Source organism: Vigna umbellata, chromosome 2, assembly GCF_029865625.1.
Source record: "Vigna umbellata cultivar VRB3 chromosome 2, Vumbellata_1.0, whole genome shotgun sequence".
In the NCBI taxonomy this organism is placed as follows: domain Eukaryota; kingdom Viridiplantae; phylum Streptophyta; class Magnoliopsida; order Fabales; family Fabaceae; genus Vigna; species Vigna umbellata.
The window spans coordinates 18,980,408-18,990,051 of record NC_142166.1 but is presented as its reverse complement, the minus strand read 5'-3'; the positions used below and the strand labels follow the sequence as shown (position 1 = coordinate 18,990,051).

The window sequence follows — 9,644 nt, the reverse complement described above, 5'->3', positions numbered from 1 at the left end:
TCAAAATATGGATAACTTTTTCTAATATATATATTTCAAGGGGAGAAAATGAATCCCTTTCTTTTTGCTTTTGAGATTTAGTTTGCTTTATTATCCTTAGCTATAGTTGCAAGGATTTATCATAACAGTTTTAATTCACAACAAGTCGGAGAAGGAGCGAAAAATCCCAGCAGAATGGGTGACATGGGATGTAGTGCAAAACTCATTATTAACCACTACAAGCTGAGGAGCAACATCAAGAGCTACAACTTGGACGACATGAGATGTAGTGCGAGACTCATTTCTATTTACCTGGCTAAGGACCTTCTCAAAGCCAACCCTAACTCCTACGCCCTACTGCTCAGCACGGAGAACATAACCCTCAATTGGTACTTTGGCAACGATTACTCCATGCTCCTCTACAACTGCATTTTCTGAATGGATGGCGGCACCGCCCTCCTCTCCATCTACCAAATAACCTTTCTGTTCGAGTGACAAAAAATGATAAATTAATTGATGAACTGACCACTTACTTTCCTCATGAAAAGGAGGGTATTTTTAAATTCTATAGTGAATGTTGGAAGATTTTCAATGCACTTTAGAGGGAATACTTTCTTATTTGTCTCCATTCTGAAGTAAACATGGTCATCTCTACATTAACTGGAAGCGATCAAATTGTACTCTTTGACCTATGTATTTTGAGGCTACTTTTCAGGTTCATATCTAGGGGGAATATTCATACACATAAGGGATATCTTAAAACAATTTATATAGTCCATCTAAGGCTTAAGTACAGGAAAGGCTCTGTGATTGGAGTCCCTCACCAGAAGCACCCTCCATGAATAGGGTCTTCAAATTGTTGTGATCATTCGGTCTCAATGCATCCTAATTCAATTATATCAACATGGACAGACTCTAATGTTAATTGCTCAAAAATGTGTTAGACTTCCTATCTCATGGTTTTGGGCCATTCATGGTAGACCATTTTTCTTTTGTGCAGGATATAGCCCAAACAGACCTTGATCTCTCTCCCGCTCGGTCACAAGGCATTAAGCACTAATATCTCAACCATAACATCCTAATTTGGATTTATCATTTTTTTCTTCAAACGTTCAACTTAAGACCGAACTGTCTCGCTTGCCTGATCGTCATGCCTTATAACAAAATACATTAATTTTAATTGTTTAAGTCATAAATGTGTTAGCCTGATTGTCTAACATTTTTTCTTATCGTTTAAATTCGAATTATTATTCTCCAGTGCAAATGACAAGACCCTACATACAAACCACTTGGCCAACTTTGAGCAACCGATAGGGAACGTTTTTCAAATCCTGACTTACTTCAACTAGTCGACAGGGAACGTTTCTCAACTCCTGACTTACCTTCAACTAGCTGACAAGGAATGTTTTTCAACTCTTGTCCAGCCATTCAAAAATGGTCAATGAACTTTTTCAACTCCTGCCTTACTTACAACGAGTGGTCAAAGAGGTTCAGAATCTTGGTCAAACGTACAACAACACACAAAGACATGTGTCGAAGGTAATTTGCATCAGAAGCATACTACCTAAAACCCCTTCGCACATTATATTATGCTCGGGCTTGAGGGGCTTGTGTACTGTAGGACCACCCGATCAACCAAAGGACCGGGCGGCTGACCATCTAGTGAGAAAATGACCAACCGGTTTGGAAATTATTCTGAGCAATAATAGTCATTAATGGACAATGAATGAGAATAACAAGCATTGATTGACAATTAACAGGAATAAAGCCATTTATTGGTAATTAATGACTCAGACCTAATGCTAAGCTCATTATAATATTTATAAATATATGTTTGACAGAAAAGATAAGTAATTTAATTCTAATTACTAATCTTTATTACAAGATTATTACGGAAAGTCACTGACTTGAGCGTCGCAGACACCCTTTTGCACGACTAGGATAAAGAGAAGAGAGATAATAGCACAACCTGAATGATGGAGCGAACAATTTTAAATGTTTTGGGAGATCCCAACCCTACCGAAACAATATATATATATAAGCCATTTATTGGGAAACATCCGAACCTGACGAGTTTATAAAAACTGAAAATTCGTTAACTCAATCTGTTCCTTAAAAAAAAGTCACGTACGAAATTAATTAACTATTTCATAAAGTTAAGTTTTTCGTCTATCAATATTAGCCAATTTATCACCATTGGAGTACTGTAAAAATATAAGTTTTCATAACAAAAAAGGACATATGTAAAAACATTTTAATCAATATTATTTTTTATCTTTCCAAACATAATCTTGTAACTTTCATTGAACATATAAATATTTCATTAGATAAGTGAATTCAGTAGTCATTGTAAGATATTAATTAACGTAATCATTGTTGTATTTTAGGTAGACAACGTAACAACCTAAAAAATAAAGTTGATAAATGTTTTAAAATAATGAAATCCAGTATTTTAATGATAAAATAATTTAATAATATAAATAGAATTTCATAAACACGTCTCATTATCTAAAATATTTATCATCTTTCTAGAACTTTTACTCTGAGTTCATATTCCTTCTTTATAAGATTTCTAACTTCTGACTCATTTGTTTGACGATCAGAAGGTGTTTAGGAGATCACAACAGTGCACTCTCCATTATCTGTTGATTTTTTTTTATAGAATAAATAAGTTTCTACTCTGTTTCTTTTAATTCTTAGTTTAAGACACATGTAATTAGGATTCTTCGCATGTATCATATAAACTCTTTTTCTAGCTCCTTGTTGATCAGAGGTTCTAAAGACTAACTTTCATCATGATTATGTGGTTTGTAGATGTTTTTAGAGTTCCTTGAACTAAGACAAGGGTAGTACGTCGTATAGAGTTGTGGTAGCATTTCTGATAAGGTAAGGAAAACTAGTGTTTTCTTCTAATTTAATGTATAAAGTATGAACTGATAGTTAATAGTATGTAAGATTAATGTATATTGATTGTTATACTTGAAATAATTATTTTTTTAGTATTAAGTGTGTTTGGATGCATGTACATCGTTGAATGATGTTTGTGGACTTTGAGGATTCTGTTTGGATTGAATTATTGTTATGAATGTTGTTGTTCTGAACTGTAGTGTCAAATTGTTATAATGTTGAGAAGAAAGGGATTAGGTTGAGTTATAAGTCAATTTTCGATCGAAAATGGAAGTTTTATAGGTGAGTTTTAGAAGTAACAGTCTAAGGGGAGAAATTGTAATCTAGGACATGTTGTAGGGTCATTTCAGACTTGTTGGCACCTTGAGTTAAAAGAAATATGATATGGAAATAGGTATGAGTCAATAGTGTGGTTTTTGGGAAGGTTTTAGGTTCAATTTTAGAGGTTTTGGCTAGTAAGATTTTAATTTAATAGGTTTGGGATGAATTAAAGAGTTTGAGGTATGTTGTTAGAGCATTTCTGACTATTTTAAACCCTTATGATGGTAATTTATGCATGAGAAAAGGTGCAAATGAGTTTAAGTAAGTTAGAGTGAGCAAGTTGGTGTAGGGTATCCATTTTATAGCTAAAGACCTATTTTTAAAGCATTCTTAATGTCTAGGATATCATATTAACCAATTGGATAAGTATAGAGGGAAACCAGGGCTAGAAGATAGGGGTTTGTGCTATTCTGATATGGCATTCATGGTAGCCAATGGAGCCTGAGCGCCAAAATTGCCAGAGGTTTAGCGCCCTGCTGCAAAGGGTGGCGCTCAGACACTAGAGATGCAAGGGGAATGGCGCTCAGCGGTGAGAAGGTGGCGCTCAGCGCCAATTTGCATAGTTTTCTATCTTTGTTTTCTCACTTTTGGGCTGTTGTGGTTTCATTTAAGGATTGGATGGTATTGTATGATATGTTTAGTATGCTTTGTGAAAGGTTATTAATGGTTTTGGATGAGGTTGATGTATGTATTAAGGTGTGATTGAATAAGAGTTTTTAAGGAGAAATTCTAAGTGGTTGAATAAAGTATTGTTTGTATGAATGTAGGAAGCTCAGTCTTGGGGGTTATTCTGACACTCTAATGGTTATTCATTCTCAATTAAAAAGGAGTGATACGTGTGGTGAGAGTAGTAGGAGATCTCAATCTAAGTGCTCCAATATGGCCTACGACGTATAACAAATTAACCTTGTGTGTGGTAGGGTGAAACTCATTGACAATGGTTATACAGAGCAGTAGAGACTACCACAAGTGCATAACCCGCCATAGCTCGATATTTATACTATATCAAGATGATCATGTTTAGGTCCAATGATTAGGATGTTTGGTTAACTTTGTGTGTAAAATATGATGTATGATGATTTTTGATATTATGTGTTTGTTTGCACGTGGATGGTTGATCTCTTTTGTAATGATCACCTGGTTGGTGTGAGCAGAGGGTGATGACATCTCAATGGAGCAGGTACTGGGAGGTGATAGTCCAAATGTATAGTTGAAATATGATGGTTAGTTTAGTATAGTTACATTTTGAAAAACTTTATGTAAATATTTATTTTACTATTCTTTTGAGCTTTGTAAATATAAAATATTTTACTCCTATGTTGGATAACTGTATGGATATTTATATTTCTTTAAATTTAATTGTTCTATTTTATCCATTATGTGATACTTCATTTATAATATTTATACTATTTAAATGGGATGTTACAATTACAAACTAAATTTATAAAATCAATTATCAATAAATATTTATATCTTAAATCTATTAATTATTTAACATTTACTAATTTAAATATCCTAAATTAAAAATGGTTAAAAGGTTTTTTATAATCACTAACATAAATAAAATATTTGTAAGACCCTAGAAAATCGAGTATTTGAGTTGATAAGTGTTTCAAAATAATGTGATCGGATATTTTAAAGTTAAATAATTCAATAATATAAATAGAAACTCCTAAATTCGTCTCATTATCAAAAATACTTATTATCTCTCTAGAAACCTTTCTCTTAACTCTTTTTGCATTCTTTATACGATTTGTAATGTTTAGATCATTCGTTTGACGATCAAGAAGTGTTTAAGTGATCACAATGGAGAATCTTTCCTTTCTATCCGATCACTTTTCTTTATAGAGCAAGTAACTTTATGCTCCTTTTTCCTTTTATTCTTCAGTCAAATTCATGTATAGGGGTTCTCTTCGCATGTTTTAGATTAGTTTTCTACCTGTCTCCTTTTCGATTTGAGGTCCTAAGGACTTCTTCTGATCATGCTCTCATGGTTTATAGGTTTCTTTATAGTTCCTTGAGTTTGAAGCAAGAGCAACAAGCTATGTAGAGTAGTGGTAGTTCTTTAAGGTAAGAGAAGCTAGTTTTATGATTTGAGTAATTAATTTCAAGTATGCATGATGAATTTCTATAATCATACTATGATCTAGTTTTGCTAAAGATGAATAGCTTGGTGAAAGTGTTACTTTGAAAGGGGTAGAATTGGGCAAGCAATTGTGACAGAGAGTTTCAGGGGTTGGGCGAGCTCGCTAGTCTATTGGTTATTTGTTAGCCATATGCTTGAAAGGATTAACCTTGGAGTGTGGTGATTTGTTGATGAGGATGTTTTTGTTGTTCCACCTCAAAGGCAGGGCCTCTATATTTCAATATCAATACATGTATCCGGATGATCAGTCTAGAGTTAGATGTTGAACTGTGTGTGAATGTTGTTTGGTGATTGATAGTTGAACTATTGAACGACGAATATAAATGATACTTATGTATGCTCTTTGATAAACTAATATGTTTATGTTTGTGAATCTCTTGGGTTGCAATGATCATTTTTATGATGTAAGTAGACAAGAAGTTGTCTCTAGATCAGATGTTAGGTGGCGGTGATGAAGCAGAAGACCAATCTTAGACTTCTTAATTGTTGACGTTGTATATATGTTTATGGTTGTGTATAGTTTCTTTTTTATAAACTTTTACTTATACTTTAACTCTCAAGTGTAAAGAATTATGTTCAATAATATTTTATCTTTTTTTCTATATGTTATACTAATATAGTTATTGAATAACGATAAAAGTTTATATATGTTTTTTCTTCGTGATTGTTCTAATTTTATTCATGTGATCTATTTATAACAGTGTTAATACTATTGAAAATACATTATTTCAAGAAATAAAAATTTTAAATGTTAATATTAAACTATATATTGTATATATTTTGTAATTGATGCAAGTTAAAGATAAATAAAAAGATATTGCATTATCTTATTAGTTATGTAAATTAGTAAAAAATGTATTAAATGTTATACATAATCATAATTTTCTTTATCATCACAAAAAGTATAACATATTACAACGTCTCTTTTTTACTTCTAAGAATGACTATTTTTTATTTATTTTTAAATACTCATATAAACGCTTATGAGGATGAATACTCAGGTTTTACAAAAGTTATATATTATTCTTTCTCCATCTGTTTTAAAAAGAATAATACGATATTTATTTTTTTGTGAGAAGTGATAGGTGACTAAGTGTAAAATTTATTATTATCTTTCTATTTCTTTTACTCATTTAAGGAAAATGATCTTTAAAATAGTGTAAGAAAAAGAAGAAAAACAATCAAGTACAAATTTGTTTAAAAAATACAATTCCACATTTTTTTTTGTCTTTTTGTGTATGAAACGAAAATTATTAACATAACATTTAAATTATTTTTCTACTCAATATTTGCAACTTTATTATTTTATTATTTGGCATAATCATGTAGGTGATCATAATTATTAACCACGCAAAGCTTGAATGGTAAATTCGTTGCTTTATTCAAAAAAATAGTTTATTAAAATAACAAGTTGATAAGACAATCTAAATGAACGTTGTTTATTCCTTTTGTATTTGTAATTATTTTTTCATTTTATGTCCATCTTGTAACTATAACCTCTTGCATGATTGGAAGAAAAATAAGGGTAAACTTGTCAATATTGAGTTTGATTTCAAAGATTATGTGAGTGAGGTGTAAAGTAGATATTTTAAATTGTTGTTGGCAATAGTTTATTTTTATCACGAATACTAAATCTGGGTTTGACTGTTTTTATTTTTATTTCTGGAAAGAAAGTCATACATATTTCTTATGCATATAAAAGTTATTGATGGAAGCACCTGAGGAGTTCGGACCGAAGGAGGCAGCAGAAGTGCGATCTGGATCCTCGAAGTTTCTCCGACGAGTGATGACGCAGCGGAATGGAGAGGAAACGTGAGATTGAGGGGAAAACTGAGGGCGGACATAAAGAACCCTAAGATCTAGGGTCTACTCAGTGGAAAACCTAGGGACCAGAGAGAAACGCGAATCGGACCGATTAAGCGGTGGAAAAGTGAAATGGAACCGATTAATCGGTTGAAGTTGAAGATTGAACGGTGGAAAGTGGTTTAAATGGTGAGAAATGGAGAACGATCGGTGTAAATTGAAGGAAGTGAGTGGGAAACCATAGAAGAAGATGAAGTAGTGAGACAGACGACGAGAGAATACCTTCGAAGACGCGTATGGAGTGCGGATCTGTGGTTGGAGACGAGGAATTCTCGAGAGCGAGAATGAGATGCTCTGAGATGTGGCTGGATGCGTTATGGATGCACAAGGGAAGAAATGAGAGGCGCGGTCTGAAGACGTGGTTGATGCGTTGGAGTGGAGACGTAATGAGAAGCTGACGCGTGCACAGGAGGTGGCAGTGGAGCGTCGGCGTGGAGTATGAGAGAGAAGCACAATGGTTGACATGGAAAAATGAGAGAATGAGGAAGGTGCTTGGAAGGTGGCTAGAGGCGGTTCATTGAGACTCTCTAGCCTGACTTTCAAGGTAGAATTGTGTCTGGATTTTCTCTACAGAAATCACAATTCATTATCATCAAAAGTGAGTGATACAATGGTGGAGACGGGTATTTATAGTGACCCGTACTCTAAGAGAATTGAAATGCATGTACATTAAAATGTAAAAAAATACAAGAGAACAATGAGGTAATTTCATGAGGCAATATGCCATCATTCCCTCCCTCTTAAGAAAAGATTTGTCCTCAAATCTTGGCAGTTGTCTTATGAAGACGCTCCAGAGCTAGAGCATAGCCATCTTGCAGTGGCCTTATTCCTTGAGATCTATTTTTCGTCCTCCTGGATCAAATATAAATCTGCAATACACATGAAATATATTTGAAATTAATATCAATCCAATATAAAAATTTGCTAAAATAAGAACTTTATAATAAGGACTTCGTAGAGTTTGTTTTGACGTTTGAAGCATGTGTAGAAGTCCAAGGAGAAAATAAGAACTTTATAATTTCCTCTTCCTTCGTTTCTTCTTCTCTTCTCTTTTCCACTTCTTTTCTTTCTCGTTCTAGTCTCTCTTCTTCTCTCTTTTGTCTCTCTTCTTCTTTTCTTCGCTCTTCTCTCTCTCTCTCTTTTCTTCTTCCTCTTTCCTTTCTGGCTCTCTTCGTTTAGTATCTCTTTCCCTTTTCTTATCCCTTAACTTTTGAAGTTTTGCCCCAAATTCTATTTCTCTATGAAAGAAACCATAATCATTTAATCTCTCAAGAAATATTTTCCCATTTTCAATACTATCTCTCATTAGTTCTAGGTTTCTTTGGATTGAAAGAGGCACAAACTTTTTTCTTATGCAAGAATTTAATTCATTCCAATTACAAATGAGGGACTTTCTTCCTATCCTAACATGATTATTGTCTTTCATCCCACCACTCTCTTGCATGTTTTTGAAAACTAGAAGTGTAGAGACTAAGAACATATGATTCACTATCTCTAGAATAGAAATAGGTTTCAGATTTACTTCTTCTAACAATGAATGGATGCATGTCATTAATTTCCCTTTCCCAAGCTAGGTATGTTAATGCACCAATATCCTCACCAAAGAATGGAATATTTGCCCTAGCTTGTTTATACAAATCATCCTCAATCTTATCAAATTCATGAAATGAACAAGTTCTTCTTCTAGCATCATCTAGTTTTCTTTTAATTTCTTTAAAACTAATGGACGGATCAAAATTAGAAATCCTAGATGACCTATATGAATAAAAAGACATTTTTGTTTCTAAAACTTTTTCTAGTGTATATACAAGATTCACACTTAGACAAATCTCAGGTAAGAGAGGTGAGTCATGAAGACTGCTTAAGTACCAAGTCTTACCTTGCTAGAGATGTCTTAGGTTACTACTAGTTACCCTTTAAACTAAAATCACCTTTAAAATCAAAGGACACAACCCACAAACAATCACAAATAATTAAACACTAAAAGACTAGACTCTTCGGACTCTAATGTGACAAGGCTTAGAGTTTAATCCCTTTTAGCCTAATTCACCCCTAAACGTGAAACACAAATCAAATCAATATTAAAGTCTACTCCTATGGTGAGGCTTGTAGCTTTGGCTAACAAGACACACTCACCTGTCTAGCGATGCTAAATTTAAAGAAAGCAATCAAGAAAAGTTGCCAAGAGTTTGAAAGAGCACCAAGGACTCTTCCAAAGAACTTGGACTTTATAAAAGGCCCTTTTACAAAACAAAAACTAACAGTGGGCTAACACAAGCCTATTACAAACAATTTGAACAAATCAAATACAAAGAAAACAACTATGCTAGGTAGCTACGGTCCTGGTCCACTTCATTCGGCCTTGTTGCTCAACTTTGTTGCTTCTGGAATCATTTGTCTTGAATCTCCTTGCCAATCCCATTCTACA

General features: G+C 33.4%; 1 pseudogene; it reads right to left on the bottom strand.

Annotated features, from left to right (window-relative positions):
• Nucleotides 1-333: 333 nt before the first annotated feature.
• On the bottom strand, nucleotides 334-8,991 carry LOC148203553 (uncharacterized; annotated as a pseudogene).
• Between the last annotated feature and the right edge of the window lie 653 nt (nucleotides 8,992-9,644).